This window comes from Sceloporus undulatus, chromosome 1, assembly GCF_019175285.1.
Source record: "Sceloporus undulatus isolate JIND9_A2432 ecotype Alabama chromosome 1, SceUnd_v1.1, whole genome shotgun sequence".
Lineage (NCBI taxonomy): Eukaryota > Metazoa > Chordata > Lepidosauria > Squamata > Phrynosomatidae > Sceloporus > Sceloporus undulatus.
This window is the reverse complement of record NC_056522.1, coordinates 379,920,230-379,935,022: the sequence shown is the minus strand read 5'-3', so window position 1 is coordinate 379,935,022 and position 14,793 is coordinate 379,920,230.

The window sequence follows — 14,793 nt, the reverse complement described above, 5'->3', positions numbered from 1 at the left end:
TGCAAAATTTACATATAGAAATTTGGTCCCCAAACCAGTATTTTCTGTGCAGGAAACTTTTTTTCCTGTGCTGAAAACAACAGAAAATATTGATTCCTATGCCAAAACTGCAAAGATATGGCAGTGAAATTAGTGCAGAAAAATTCCCAACCATGGAATGGTCTTCAAAAATGGCATGGTTTTTGAAGACTTTTTCAAAGCCTGAAGAAAATTCCTTGTTGCTTCTTTTAAGAATAACATTAGTGAAGGGTTATATCCTACACTGGAGAAACCTAAAAGTTCCACCAAACATAGTTATGTCTCGGCCCTACTTCCTGCATGCCTGACTTACCTGTTTTCTAGGAGATTTTTCTGTTTTCTGTGAAATCCTCCTCCTCCTCCTCCTCATCCTCATCCTCATCATCTGTCTTAGCCATCTCTCTCTATGGGTTGAGGCAGGAAACAACAAATTGGACACATAACACCAATTAAATAGCATGCCACACTAGTTAAAAGAGCATATAAAATCAATGCATATTAAAAGCACTCAATTCATACTTTAAAAGTACCAATTTAGAAACAATACTACTGTATGCACAACTCTTCTTCCACAAACCTGATCTGCATGTAGACATTTTCCATCCATGAAAAATGTCCAGGCACTTCTGTAGGTAAACTGCTATTGTATTTGTAATGTCTATGTATGGTTAGAAAGCTGGACAGTGAAGAGAGCTGATACTCTCAACTTGATACTCAACTTGATGCTGATTAACAAGAAGACACCAATTGTATTCCAGCTTATAAAAGTTTCCAAACATTCCTGTATCTTTTCCCCATTTTGACAGAGCAGTCAATTTTTTCTTTAACACAACAGGCCATAACCTACCCATGTCTGTTAGGAGAATGATTAAATAGCTTCTTCTAATATTAGGCTGAAAGCCATGGATTCATAGAATCATAGGCCTAGAAGAGACTCCAAGGTCCATCCAGTTCAACCTCATTCTTCCATGCAGAAAAGCACAACCAAGTTTTCCAGTCTCTGTTTAAAAACCTCCAAAGAAGGAGACTCCATTACACTCTGAGGCCTCACATTCCACCATCAAGCAACTGTCTTCCTAATGTTGAGGTGCAGTTTGAATCTACTGCTCCAGGTCCTAGTCTCTGGAGCAGCAGAAAACAAGCTTGCTCCATCCTCAGTATACTCAATATACACCCCTTCATATATTTAAAAATGATCATGTCACCTCTTAACCTTCTCTTCTCCCTGTAAAACATACCCAGCTCCCTCAGTCACTCCTCACAGGACTTGGAAGTTTCCAGGCCTTTCATCATTTTCGTTGCCCTCCACTTGACACACTGCAGCTTGCCAATATCCCTCTTGAATTTTGGTGCCCAAGGACTCAAATTATTTTCTCTCAATCAACAGTCAAGAAGGCTGCTCCCCTCTCAGAAAATCTGCCCTTCACATATTTAAAGATTTCTCTCACATTGGCCATGAGAGCCCAGCAAGGCCATCAAAAGTCACCATGAGCCTGACCATGACTGAAATGCGCCTTACAAGAGGTCCTCATGTCCTTATTCTAAATAACATGAATAATGTTCATTATGAGATAATGTCTGTTTTGGCATCAGAGCTGGGCAGAAACAACTTTGCTGGCACATGCCCAAATGTGAAAGCACCCAATCCAAGACAAAGTGTCATGGCCCTTGACCTTGTGAAGTGTGGAGAAAGAAGATGACGTGATGGCCCAGGCAAAGCCAAAAACCAGCCCAAGTCCTCAAAGTGAACTTTGAATAGGTTATGCTAACGATAACAACAACACAGCATGTGTGACTGAATATTAAGCGTAAAGAAGAGGTTTCTTCCTCTGGCTGTGAACATCAATCACAAGTTAGGATGATAGAATCCTTGAGATTGAAGGGACCATAAGGACCACCTGGTCCAATTCCCTGTCAGTAAAAGAATTCACTGCTAAATCACTCTGAGAAATGGTCATCCAACATATACTTAGAAACCTCCAAAGAAGGAGAGTCCACCAGCTCCCAAGGGAGTCTGTCCCACTGTTGGACAGATCTTGCCATCATGAAGTACTTCCTAATGTTGGGATTTACTTTCTTTTAATTTAAATCCATATTGGTTTGGATCTTACCCTCTGGAGAAAACAACCCTACTACATCATCTACATGACAGCTAAGCATGACTCCCAAAGCAAAGAGGCTGGATTAGGGATGGAGATCAAACTCAAACTTCATGTGCTTGTCTAAAGAAGGTAAGAACTGATTCCAAAGTAGATGCCAAAGATGCATGATGAGGCAGGATCTCCGGAAAGGTAATGGAGACTATCCTTTGAAAGGGTCAGGCTCTTACATCATGCTTGTGTAGTGTAAATCTACACTTCTATAGTTTAATTTGATGTTGTTCTACACCATAATTCAGTTGAATACTAACATAGTGCAACCAATTATGTATCTGTGGATGCGTTTTCTCTTCCCACAATCCTAGTGAGTGAATCACTAGAAATACCGATGAGTGTTTACACACCATCACAGAATGTGCAGCTGCATTGCAACAGTTACACTTGTGGAATTCCACTTGCACTACTATGAACAGAATGCATTGAAAAAAGCAAAAGGAAATTTAAGTGTGTGTAAAAGACCAACAAGGGGCCAGCCATGATGTCTCCAAAGTGACTTACAACATTAAAAATGTGTAAACCAACAAGCAATAAACTGCCATCCATAATAAAACAAACAGCAAACCACAAAGGAAAATCTATAAACAGCAGTCAATAAAAGCACAGGGCCAATAAGGGATTAACTAGCAGCAATGATTCAATTAATAGGCTTGGCTTTTAAAAAAACAACATGAAACTTGGCTCCCAGATTATAATAATATGGAAATGTTTTGCTTATTTCTCAAGGGACTCTTGTTATACCTGTGTGCAGAAACCACTGAAAAAAAGACCTTCTAGAATCACAGAGTTGGAAGAGACCCCAAGTGCCATCCAGTCCAACCTCCTGCCATGCAGGAAGACACAATCAAAGCACACCCGACTGATGGCCATTCGGTCTCTGTTTAAAGACTTCCAAAGAAGGATATTCCACAAGCCTCCGAGGCAGCGTCAACCACTGTTGAACAGTTCTTACCATCAGGAGGTTCTTCCTAATGTTATGGAGGTATCTCTTTTCCTTGCTCTGTGTCTTATTCTCTGGAGCAGAAGAAAACAAGCTTGCTCCATCCTCAATGACATTCATTCAAATATTCAAACAGGGCTATCATATCACCTCTTAACCTTCTCTTCTCCAGGCTAAACATACCCAGCTCCTTTCTGCCCATCATCACAATCCTGTTCTCACCCAGCTAATCTCCTGGAATGGTGAGGCACCCAGGCAAAGGGTGCAGCAGCAGATCCAAAAGATGGGACAGAATATCCATGTGGGAGGTCAAGGCTGTCCTTTGAAAGTCAATGTAATAACTCAACAATGAGTCAACAGTGTGATGCAGCAGCCAAAAAAGCTAGTGCAATTCTTGGCTGCATCAACAGAAGCATAGTATCCAGACCAAGGGAAGTAGTAGTCATACTCTATTTTGTTTTGCTATGGGCAGCAGTGGGCTTTCCTTCTTTGTGGGTCTTTAGAGTCTGGCTGGGCATCTTTCAAGAGTGCTTGAGTTGTCTCTTTCTGCATAGCAGGGGGTTTGACTAAATGGCCTTTGTGGTCTCTTCCAGCTCTAAGATTCTATGATTCTAACTTGATGGGTGTCTCCATCTACACTAACCATTTCCAATACCACAGTGGCAGCTGGTGGATTTTGTGTCACTGGAGTGGAGGTAAGTCCGTTCCTGGTTTTAGTGAGAACTGTAAAGGTGATGTCCAACTGTCATGTGGAGGAGGAACACTTCAATTCAGAAATCCAGGCTTTCAATAGTAAAACCAGAAAAGCTTTATTTAGAATCTCATCACGGTGTGTGTTGTCAGGACTAAAGATCCAGCATTAGCAATGCCTCATTAAGGCATACATAAATTAAATTTTAAGCAGGTTACAGTCTCTTCCATCAACAACCAAACCAAAACACTTTCCTTTCTCCCCTTTCCCACGATCGTTCCTGCTTCTGCTCTTACACCATCCATTCTCAAGATACTGGCCTTTGGTCTTCCCAGCACAACCTCGGCATCTTTCCCACCTGCTCATTAACCTCAAGGATAGGTGAGCAAGTCTTAGTAATTAACACTACTACATGTCCCATCATTTAGCAATGATACTCTATCATACATTGTGAACTGCCATGAGAAAGCCAAGCTAGCACAAGCAATGTCAACTTTCTTAACCATAGCAGGCAAGCTGAAGGACTCACTTCCTGACACCAAGGTGACAAACCTGTGTAGTGGGTAGGATTTTGCACCTTGGAGAATTCCTGGGATGTAATGGCTTAGGGCTGGTACAGATGGCCCTAAAGGGGCTGCTTGATGCCTCCCCTTTGAGTGACAGATTGGGGCTGCAGTCCACACGCCGCAGTCCTGATCGGACATTTTTCTGGCCCAAAAAGAAGCTGCGGAGTGCTGCTCTTTTTTGGGGTGGAAAAAACCCCACCCCTTCCACCATGGTGGCTATTCTTCTGTGCTCCTGCGGTGTGTGGCATCTGAATGCCATGCTGCCAGAGTGCTGCAATGCTGCCCACTGTCTGGTTGGGTGGGCAGCATAAACTGATTCTATGGTTCTATGATTGTTTTCTGCTGCTCCAGAGACTAGGACATGTAAAAATGAATGCAAACTACAGGAAGAGAGATTCCACCACAAAATTGTGTAGAACCTCTTGAGAGTGAGAACTGTTCAAGAGTGGAACATGCTGCTGCCTTATACTGTGGTGGAATCTCCTTCTTTGGAAGTTTTAAAAACGAGGACGGATGCCTATTTGTTGGAAGTGCTTTAATTGTGTATTCCTGCATGGCAAAATGAGTTGGACTGGATGGCCCTTGAGGTCTCTTCCAAATCTATGATTCTATGGAGACTAAAGAAACACTTTGCTGGGGATCAGAATTCTCACTGGGAGGCAACAACACCCTCACCTTGCCCTGTAGACACTCCAGTGAGTTAGGCCAAGGGGATGGGGAGCCAAAGGCTGGTCTGGACAGAATGTTTATTGAGAGGGGCAATGCCTTCAGTTTGCCCAGCTCTGGCCTAAGTCGATTTGATTGATGTTGATAGTGAAAATATAATTCATCACACATTTGAACCTAAGTGGTAGAATTCAAAGATACAGTCATGTTAGCCTGTAAAATCAGTATGTAGAGAGATCTTGTTGCACCTTTGAGACTAACTAAAGAAAGAAGTTAGCAGCATGAACTTTCATAGATTTAAGTCTACTTCCTCAGATGCTGTTTTTATATTGTGATTTTACTGTACATCACTTTAGGGATCAAGTGAGCAGAATGGTAATGTCTAAATAATTAGAGAGAATGAGAGGGATGGAGGAGAATAACTTCCACTACTGTAAAATGAATAGGTCAAAACTGCCTATCTAAGAAACTCTCAGATATTTTGTATCTTGATCGGCTCTTTATTGTTGTCGCTGGTATTTGCTATGACACTGACATATCTTAAGATATGTGTGTGAAGGTGTGGTGTGGAAAAAGGAAGATTACTCTAGTGCGCAATGTGGATGAGCACAAGACTGCATGCCTTCTCCCCACTCTGATTGCCATGCAACCCTCTACCCCTGAGCTAGAACATCAAAACATCCATCTCCTTCCTTATTTATTTATTTAATCTCTGTTTTCCCTTTCTCCTAAAATGGGACTGGCTGTGGCATAGCATGAGCATGCCTGTGACACCCATGTGGCTCATTTCCCCCTAAGTGCATGCACGATCGTGGCCTCAATCAAGCGCCCAAGTGACCATCCCCTTTGAAATTACACAATAAATTAAAACATCAAATATTCATTGCATAATCTCTGTTTGACATTTCATTCTCATCCATGAGTTGTGATGGGAATACGCACTTGGCCATATTATTAATTACCCATCTATTATTTATGCACTGCTGTATTATTAATGGAAGAGCAATATTATGGGGGGAGAAATGTATCCCTGTTGATCACTGGAGTAAGAAACCGAACAAGGCTAATATGACAGAGCAAGCCAGCTGTGGAGGAAGGGAGCCCAAGAGTCAGTGAACGAGGATGAATCCCTTCTGGGGCTATGCATTTGATAGCTTTAAGCCAGCTACACTTACTGGGCAATCTGGTGGAGCAGGAAAAGAGCCTTTTCTGAAATGGACCAAAGTCTAGACATGCAACAAAGTCCTCCAGTGGTAGCCAGTAGCATTTAGCATTTACATTTCTCTACTGCTTAATAGTGAACTCAGCACTCTCTAAGCAGTTTACAATCTGTAAAGCAATTGCCCCCAACAAGCTGGGTATTCATTTTACCAGACCTATGAAAGGATGGAGGGCTGAGTCAATCTTGGAGCCCTGAGATTGAACTCACAACCTTGTGGCTGCAGTACTGGCATTTAACCAGTGCACTCCCAGGGCTCCTAAGCTAATAGGGTTTCATTCATGGGTTACAATCAACTCCACATTGATTATTCCAAGGATCTCGTCCAGGACAGAAACAGTTGTAGCCAATGATCAATAGGGTTCTGGTCCCTATTGGGAAACATCTGATTCATTCAGTTCATAGAATCGTAGAATCGTAGCATTGGAAGAGACCACAAAGGCCATCCAGTCCAACCCAATTCTGCCGTGCAGGAACTCTCAATCAAAGCATCCCTGACAGATGGCCATCAAGCCTCTGTTTAAAGACCTCTAAGGAAGGAGACTCCATTCCACTCTGAGGAAGTAGTGTGTTCAAATGTCAAACAGCCTTTACTGTCATAGCTAATCATCTCAGGCAAATAGTGGACTCACTGGAATGATCTCTAATGCTTCTGAATGGAGAGATTTGGTGGTTGTCTGCATGAGCCAAATGAAATGGCCTCCCCTATTCTCACAGTGACAAGTTCGGGATGACACTGGGCCCAATCCACATATCTGGTGCAAACTCTCCAGAGGACATCCAGCCAGTTCAGCACCAAACCCACCATATATCCCCACTTAAAACATTTTTAAACCCATCTTTTCCTCTAGATCTTCCCAGAAGCTCTAGAACCCTCCATTGCAATGCTGGGCAGCTATTTACAACACATGCCACTGTGCCACCATGTTCTTTAGACAGGGCACCTTGTTCTGACCTCAGAGCAAGTGGCGGGTAGCCTAGTGGACGCCCATGTGGACAGGCTCCTGGCATCTCAATGGAAGACTCCAGTTAATGGGGGTGGGGGTGTCAGAACAACTCCAGGGCCAGAATATTCCAGGCTGCCCCCATAGTATACTGGCCCATGTAGACCTGGCCTCAGTGATGTAACAAAGATGGTGACAAGATTCATCATGCCCACTGACTGTCCCTGGTGCCACAGTGGTTAAATGCCTGTACTGCAGCCACTCATTCACAAACCACAAGGTTGTGAGTTCGGTCCCAGCCAGGGGCTTAGGGTTGACTCAGCCTGGCAAGCTTCTGTGGGTCACTAAAATGAGTACCCAGTTTGTTGAGGGCAATTGGCTTACAGTTGTAAACCACTTAGAGACTGCTTAGTGCGGTATGAAGTTGTATGTAAATGAAACTGCTATTGCTATCTGTTCCTTTTGGTTCACATGGGATCCAATGATACTCCAAGACGACCAAAATTATGGAAGGTCTGGAAACCACCATGCTCTATGAAGAGCAGTTTAGGAAGCTGGGTACGTGTAGCCTGGAGAACAGACAATTAAGAGGTGACATGATAGCCTTGTCTAAATATTTGAAGGGAGATTTTCAATCAGGGTCCAGAGGGCCATCTGTCACAGGGAGTGCTTTGATGGTGTCTTTCAGGATGGCAGAGTGGGTTTTGACTGGATGACCCTTGGGGTCTCTTCCCACTCTAGGACTCTATGATTCTATGGCCTGTTACAGACGGGCTCTTGAGGCGCCTCCATCACATGCTAGGGGTTGGCCGGGGACCTAGCGTCCACACTGGCCTCACCCCTACCACGTGACGGGGACGTAATAATGGTGGTGCCCTATACACACAGGCGCCACCATTATTACATGTCGGATGCATAGCGTCCACACGTCGTGCGGCGCTTATGACGTCGTGAGTGCGCCATTGGCGCCTCATGGCGTCATAACCGCGCCATGGGAATAAGTGCCATTTTGGGGCTTCTTTTTTGCTCCGCGTGGGAGCCGTGCAGTTTGGCTGCTATGGCTCCCTCACGGAGCAACCAGCAGCGCTGGCAGACCGCCGCTTTTAGGCGGTCTGTAAAGCGCCTATGTATACTGGAGGCAAAGCCCTCATTTTGTGCCTGCTCTGTAGTTGAACCCCTGCCTAAGGTGCTTCAAAGGTTTCAGTGCTTTCAATGCTCATTCCTCTCATTATGAAAAGAGAAATGTTGTAAGCTTCTTCATTAAAAATAAATAAATAAAGGGTGTTTTTAATTCACTGGAGACGAAATTTACCATGTTCTGGGTTCAGAAACAAAGCAGATCTTTCTCCTCTCGGCTGCATGAGGCTGCATTCCAGCATTTATTTACTTATTTTGTATGTCTTGTTGTAACTGCTTGTCTCGCTCGCTCTTGTTTGCAGGATGCTACGTTTTTCAACCAGGGAATGCCAGCAGTGGACCAGAAAATTATCTGAGGCCTTCGAAGACAGCTCCATTCCTTGAAAGTGGCAGCCACAAGACTTCCCATCCATAACCTCCGGTGCTGGTGCATCATGTATCTGGAGAACTGTAGCTATCTGTGGCTGCATGTCTGCTTCCAAGAAAGAGAGGGAGAATTTGAGATATCCCTCTGACAAGACACACAAATCCATGTCAGGCCTGGTGGGTGCATCTCAGATAAATGAAGAAGAACACTTTTTTTAAAAAAAAATGCAATATTAATATTTATTATAAATAATACTACTTATAACTAATTAATATCCCAACTTTTTTCCTAGCACAGGACCCAAGGAGACTTACAAATGGTTTAATAATCATTGCATAAACAATTCTATTACAAACAGAAACTAAAACAGCTTGAAAATACATTATGTTAAAAAAAAGAAAGGATGAAAGCATGACACACTGCATTCAAAGTCCCTTCTGCCACAGTATTATTATTTGATTGTTTGTATAGTTATTAACATCTTTCTACCTAATCCTGTATCAAAAGGATCTGAGAGCAGCTGAGAAACAATATTAGAACATGAGGTTAAACAGTTTAAAAGAATAACAATATTTTAAATAAAGTAAAAACATATTCAGCCCAATAATGAGTTGGAACAGTTTTTAAAGATGTGTAGCTCAAAGGAGTATCAGATTCCTCAACTCTGCTTGAGAGCACATGACTTGGTAAATACAGGGGTCTGTTCTGAGCATGTGGAGCAAGAGGGGCCACAACAGTCTTTTGTTATTCTATGCCTTGAAGTCATTTCTGACTTATGGTGACCCTAAGGTGAACCTATCATGGGGTTTTCTTGGCAAGATTTGCTAGAGGATGGCCTAGAACAAATTTCCTACAGTTTGTCACCATTCTCCTGCTATTGAGGAATATTCATCAATGCATTTCCTTAGGTTCAGCTATTAATCTTTGCTCCAAGGTGTAACAACTGCATGGAAGGGAGGTCCAATTTCTACTCTCTGATCCTTCTGGCCACACTGGAAGTGATCTTGCATCATGTTTGGCTGCCATCTTGGGTCAATGGCAGAATGTTTGAAGACCTCCAAAGGCAGTTTGTTCCACTGTTGAACAACTCATACAGTTCAAGGATATAGCTATGTTAGTCTGTAGAATCAGTATGTAGGGAGAGCTTGTAGCACCTTTGAGACTAACTGAGAGAAAACAGTTGGCAGCATGAGCTTTTGTAGACTTCAGGCTACATCCTCAGATGTGGAATTAGACTCTACGAAAGCACATGCTGCCAACTTCTTTCTTTCAGTTAGTTTCAAAAGTGCTACAAGTTCTCTTTACAAAATCATACAATGTTTAGGTGGAATCTCATTTCTGACAGTGTGAATCATCAATCAATCGATCAATCATTTTATTTATACCCTACATTTCCCCCATGGAAGCAGGTTTCCTCTGTGGTGATCTCTGGTCTCTGATGGATAAAGCTTGTAGCTCAAATAAGAGATCACTCCCCCACTTTTTCTGTTTGGGATTCCAGGCCCCAACTTCCCTGCCTCCTTTTAACAATGTCACAAAAGCATATATATATATATATATATATATATATATATATATATATATATATTATGCGCATTAAATTGGAATTGCTCTTCTCTGTCCACAGCCTGAGACAAACCCCTTTGTACCACGTTGCCTTAATCTGCAGCAAGTTAAGCAGGATTTCTTTTAAAAGAACAGAAGAAAAAGAAGAGGAAAGAGGGTTTCCAGGAATGAGAACCCTGCAATGTCTCTTTATCTATAATTCATAGACATCTTATGAAGGAACTAGCCCTTCCCCGCCAAGGCAGAGACCAATCCGCTGTGCTGCATTGTTTGCTGACCAGAGAGAATGTAGGCCCTCTCCTTTGATGTCTTTCATTTTTCCTCCTCAGCAGATACTCCTGCTATTTTGCAGTAATAGCAAACAAAAGTGGTTGCAAGCGAGGGTCTCAGGTGAGCAGGCAATCGGGAATGCACCAAGCCCCTGGGAGTCCTTCTGCAGAATTCACTGAGATTGGGTGGTGTGCCTGTTTCTCTCCTCCCATAAAAAGAAATCTCTTCCAAGAAAGAAAATGTCTTGCCTGTCTATGATGAGCTATTCCTGGAAGGTGTTGAGAAGAAACTGAACAAGAGTGGGGTACTGTGGGGTTCTGCCCTGGGCCCAGAGCTAGTGGACATTTTTACCAATGACTTAAACATGATAGCCATGTTTAAAGATTTGAGAGGGTCATAGAATCAAAAAGTTGGAAGAGACCCCAAGGGCCATCCAGTGCATCCTCCTGCCCTGCAGGAACTCACAGTCAAAGCACCCCAACAGATAGCCATCCATTCTCTATTTAAAAACCTCCAAAGAAGGAGACTCCACCACTCTCTGAGGCAGATCCTGTTGGGAAGTTCTTCCTAATATTAAGGTGGAATCACTTTTCCGGTAGTTTGACTCCGTTGCTCCATGTCCTATTCTCTAGAAAACAAGCTTGCTCCGCCCTCAACGTGACTTCCCTTCAAATATGTAAACATGACCATCATGTCACCTCTTAACCTTTTCTTCTCCAGGCTAAACATTCCCAGCTCTCCTCATGAGGCTTTATGGTTTCCAGACCCTTCACCAGTTTGGTCGTCCTCCATTGGACACACTCCATTTTCTCAACATCCTTTTTGAATGGTGGTGCCAAGAACTGGACAAAGTATTCTAGATGAGGCCTGGAAGAAGAGAGTGGCACTATTGCTTCCCTCGGTCTGGACACTATATTTCTATTGATGCAGCCTAAAATCACATTGGCTTTTCTAGCTGCTGCTTCACACTGTTGACTCATCTTCAGCTTGTGGTCTACTAAGACTCCTGAAGGCAGAATGGAAATTATGCCTTGTGAAGGGAGGAAGGCAGCACAGAAATTAAGCCCCTGTGAAACTACAAGTCACAGGATTCCATAGGATGGAGCTACAGCAACCTCATTATTTCTGCAGTGTAGATTTATCCAAAGTTAGGTATGTTTAACAAAAAAAGGAAGAAGGGAGGAGATAATAGACAATAGAAAAATGTGGCAGCACCTTCAAGACTAACTGGGTTTCATTTTAGTATGAACTTTTGTAAACTTATGTTGCATCTGCATTGTAGAAATATTTCAGGTTGACACTACTTTAACTTCCATGGCTCCATGCTATGGAATCCTGTGAATTCATAGAATCATAGGATGACACTAACCCAAAATAAATGAAAATACCACCTTAGTGCTGCAGTCGCACATTAGATCTAACTTTTCTCTCAGAACCAAGATGTATTTGCAATAAGAGTGGCAGGAACTGACCGCGTTTTTGAGATCACCACCTTTTTAAAAAAGCAGCACATGAGTAATTGTGTGACTTCGGCATCAATAGAAGGAAGGAAGTGGTGAAGTCTTGCAGTGACAAGTTTGCAAGATCGTGTAACAATGGCATGCCCAGTGGTCACATGGACATGGTATTATCTTGTAATTATGATCCTTCATGGGTTCTACCCATGATTAAAAAGTGGGTTTTTTTAAAATAACAGTGATTTGCGTACTGCATTATGCGGTCAGGACTGCTGCCAAATCAGTACTATGCTGATTGGTTTGTGCTATAACTGATGGTGTGATAATCTGCATAGAGCTGAAAGTGACCATAAGGCCACCCAGTCCAACCCCCTGACATTTAGGGCCCAAACAGACAGGCCAAAATAAAGCTGCTTTGGGTCACTTTGGAGGTATGCTGTTTAGATGCTGCATGCGTCCTAGGAGGCTGGAAGCTGCACCAAAGCCGTGCTTCAGTCCTAAGGACTGGAGCATAGCTTTGGTGCAGCTTCAGGCCTCTTAAGATTTGCGTGTCATTTAAACAACATACCTCCAGAGTGACCTGAAGCAGCTTTATTTTGGCCTGTCTGTTCTTAGTCTTCTTTGTTAGAAAGCTCTGGTGCCACAACAAACTACAATTCTCAGATTTCCATCATATAGAGCTATGACAGTTGTGTGTAACCAGACTATTTCCGTAGTGCGGACTCAGCCTTAGTAGCTGGTGTGGAATACTGGCCCTTAATTTCATAAACAGATGAAGACACAAAGTAGGGAGTGAAGAATAGGAAAGAACGAAAGTGGACAAAACAAACCCTGAACTCCATGTCTGAAAACATTTCAACAGCAAGTCAAGTTTCACTTCTGCTGAAGTTATGGGAATGAAGACTCTGACAGTCTTCATGTTAGATCTCACATCATTTAGAACCAGGTCACTTCTTCTAGGCTTTAATTTTTTTTTAAAGATACCAGTCGGCTGTTTTCATGCATTATTCTGGGCCAGAGCAGAGGTCAGAGCCTTCATTTGCATGCTCAGTGACCAAAGAACCTTGCCTACAAAAACAGGGTTGATTAGGTAAAAGTGAACTGGAGGAAGCTTTCTTGGGAGTGTGGCGACCAGAGCAAAAGTCCAGGTTTAATCAACGCAATATTAGCATAAAATGCAGACACAGTTCAGTTTCAAATGCCGATTTGTTTACAAAATAAATAGAAGTGGAAACCCTGGTGCATAACTTATTGGGAAATAATAGTAGTAATGAGGCTTTGAGACCCCTTCAAGAACTCTCTGTCGATGATTCAACATTTCTCCCCAATAACTCATAACTGAGAACTCAAGGTTGCTGAATAGAATTGGTTGGCAGTAGACAGAGGACTGAGAATGCCAAGGCGATATTCCCATGCCACACAATCAATTAACCCATCACTGCGGGAGAGGTTGATGGTGGTCACCAGCCCGATTGGCGTTCTGTGCAATCATGCTGCCCACATGATCACAGAGAAGTCTCTGACAATGCTGGCTCTTCGGCTTAGTAATGGAGATGAGCACCGCTCCCTATGGTTGAACACCACCTGACAACCTTGTCAAAGGGACGTACCTTTACTTTTAGAGTTACAGAAGATGGCCAGCATCCTGTTGGGGGCTTTCATCTTTGTAAGTGGATGGTAGGAATGGGAAAGGCAGCTAAGGAGGAGCCAAACAGGATAATAATAATATAATTTAATAATAATTTATTTATATTCTGCCTTTTCCCAGGAGAATCAAGATGGATTACAACAGAAGTATAACAATAAGATATCATAAAAATACAAATTTGTGCTAAAACAGTCCCACATACCAACTCTCCCCCCCAACATAAAACATAAACTGAAGAGCAGTAAAATAGAAATTAAACAACAAATGAATTAAGATTAAGATTAAATTAAATTAAAAATTTCAAATACAAGTTTGCTAAAAAAAATTTGGGGAGATTTGAGGCAGGACAAGTATCTTCTTCTGGGGGGGGAACGGGAAGAGTGATGTCGTGAGGGGGAGGCTAGTCTAGAATGGCTAATCCGGAAAGGCCTGCCAGAAGAGATCCGTCTTAACAGCCTTTTTAAAGGCTTCTAGAGTGGTGATATGATGGATATCATCTGGCAGGTCATTCTAGAGCCTAGGAGCGGCAAATGAGATGGTGCTATGGGTCACTGCAGCCAATCTGGTTTTCTTAGGTCGCAAGAGATCCTTCTTGGAGGACCTAAGGATCCTAAAGTGCAAAGATAGAACACTAAATGATCTGAATAGACTAGAAAGCTGGGTCAAAGCTAACAAAATGAAATTCAACACAGAGAAATGTAAGGTACTGCACTTAGGGCAGAAAAATGAAATGCACAGATATAGGATGGGAGACACATTGCTGAATGAAAGTACATGTGAAAGAGATCTAGGAGTCCAAGTAGACCATAAGTTGAACACGAGTCAACAGTGCGATGCGGCAGCTAAAAAGGCCAATGCGATTCTAGGCTGCATCAATAGAAGTATAGTGTCTAGATCAAGAGAAGTAATAGTGCCACTGTATTCTGCTCTGGTCAGGCCCCACCTGGAATATTGTGTCCAGTTCTGGGCACCACAATTCAAAAAGGACATTGAGAAACTGGAGCGTGTCCAGAGGAGGGCGACTAAAATGGTGAAAGGTCTGGAAACCTTGCCCTATGAGGAACAACTGAGGGAGTTTGGGATGTTTAGCCTGGGGAAGAGAAGGTTAAGAGGTGATATGATAGCCCTGTTTAAATATTTGAAAGGAT